General features: G+C 37.9%; 1 pseudogene; it reads left to right on the forward strand.

Moving 5' to 3' along the window:
* Nucleotides 1–324: 324 nt before the first annotated feature.
* Nucleotides 325–1,355, forward strand: LOC111734921 (annotated as a pseudogene).
* The last annotated feature ends 23 nt before the right edge of the window (nt 1,356–1,378 follow it).

Below are 1,378 nucleotides of genomic sequence, written 5' to 3' on the forward strand. Positions count from 1 at the left end.
CCTTAAAAATACATCTGTGACAGATGGAATGGGGAGGGAGGCCTGGAAAATAATACATTGTAAGTGTCTTTGTTCTGTTCTCCTGTTTATTTTTATTGCCTGGTGACCAAGAAGTAGGAAAGAAAGTGGAGGTGCTAAGGAAGGGTGAGGTTGACTCTGGAAGGCTTTTTTTTTATCTATTCAAGTTAACAAAAGATTAAGCCATACTTTTCTGTAGGATTATATCTCACAAAAATGAACAAATAATTGAGCAACCTCAGGTCAGACTCCTTTGGAGATTTAATTACAATAATAGCTGTCATTTATTTTCTATATGACCAGCAGTGTATTTTGGACTTCTGTACATCATAGGTCAACAAATGTTTTCTATAAAGAGCCGGACAGGTCTTCCCATAAGCAGCCTGAGGTGACCTCTGAAAATGGTTTGCTCTTGACCCAGAAAACCCCACAAAATCATACAAATCAAGAGGTTCAAATCTTCGTGTTCACTTTAAAAACACTCATGAAACTGCCAAGGCCATCAAGTGTATGTATATCCAAAAAGCCACCAAGTATCTGAAGGATGTCACTTTATAGAAGCAGTGTGTGCCATTCCATCGTTACAGTGGTGGAGTTAGTTGATAAGTGTGCCTGGGCCAAACAGTGGGCCTGCACGCAGAGTCAGTTGCCCAGAAAGAGTGCTGAATTTTTGCTGCAGATGCTTAAAAATGCAGAGAGTAATGCTGGACTTAAGGGTTTAGATGTAGATTCTCTGGTCAGTCATTGAGCACATCCAGGTGAGCAAAGCTCCCAAGATGCTGCGTAGAACTTACAGAGTTCGTGGCCGGGTTAACCCCTACATGAGCTCTCCCTGCCACATTGAGATGATCCTCGCTGAAAAAGAGCAGATTGTTCCTAACCCAGAAGAGGAGGTTGCACAGAAGAAAAAGATATCCCAGAAGAAACTGAAGAAACAAAAGCCTATGGCCTAGGAGTAAATTTAGCATCAAATAAATGCTAATAAAATAAAAAAGCCAGACAGTAAATATTTTAGGTTTTGTGAGTCAAAAGGCAAAATTGAGGACAGTATGTAAGTACTTATATAACAACAAAAAAAGATTGTCACAAAGTTTTTATTGACAAAATTCAAAATATATTGATAATAAAACGTGTGTAACTTTTTTTTTTTAAATACAGATCTACTAATGAGAAACATGGAATTCTTTTGGGGGGGTAAGGATTAGCGTTAACTATTCCCTATCATCAAATTGATTGCAAATAATTATCCCCAAAAAGCACTATTAGCTCATGGGCTCTACAAAACAGGTGGTGGGCTTCATTTGGTTTGCAAGCCATAGTTTTATTTATATTATTGTTGAGCTTTATTTATCAGTAATCA

This window comes from Pteropus vampyrus, unplaced genomic scaffold (genome assembly GCF_000151845.1).
Source record: "Pteropus vampyrus isolate Shadow unplaced genomic scaffold, Pvam_2.0 Scaffold9659, whole genome shotgun sequence".
NCBI lineage: Eukaryota > Metazoa > Chordata > Mammalia > Chiroptera > Pteropodidae > Pteropus > Pteropus vampyrus.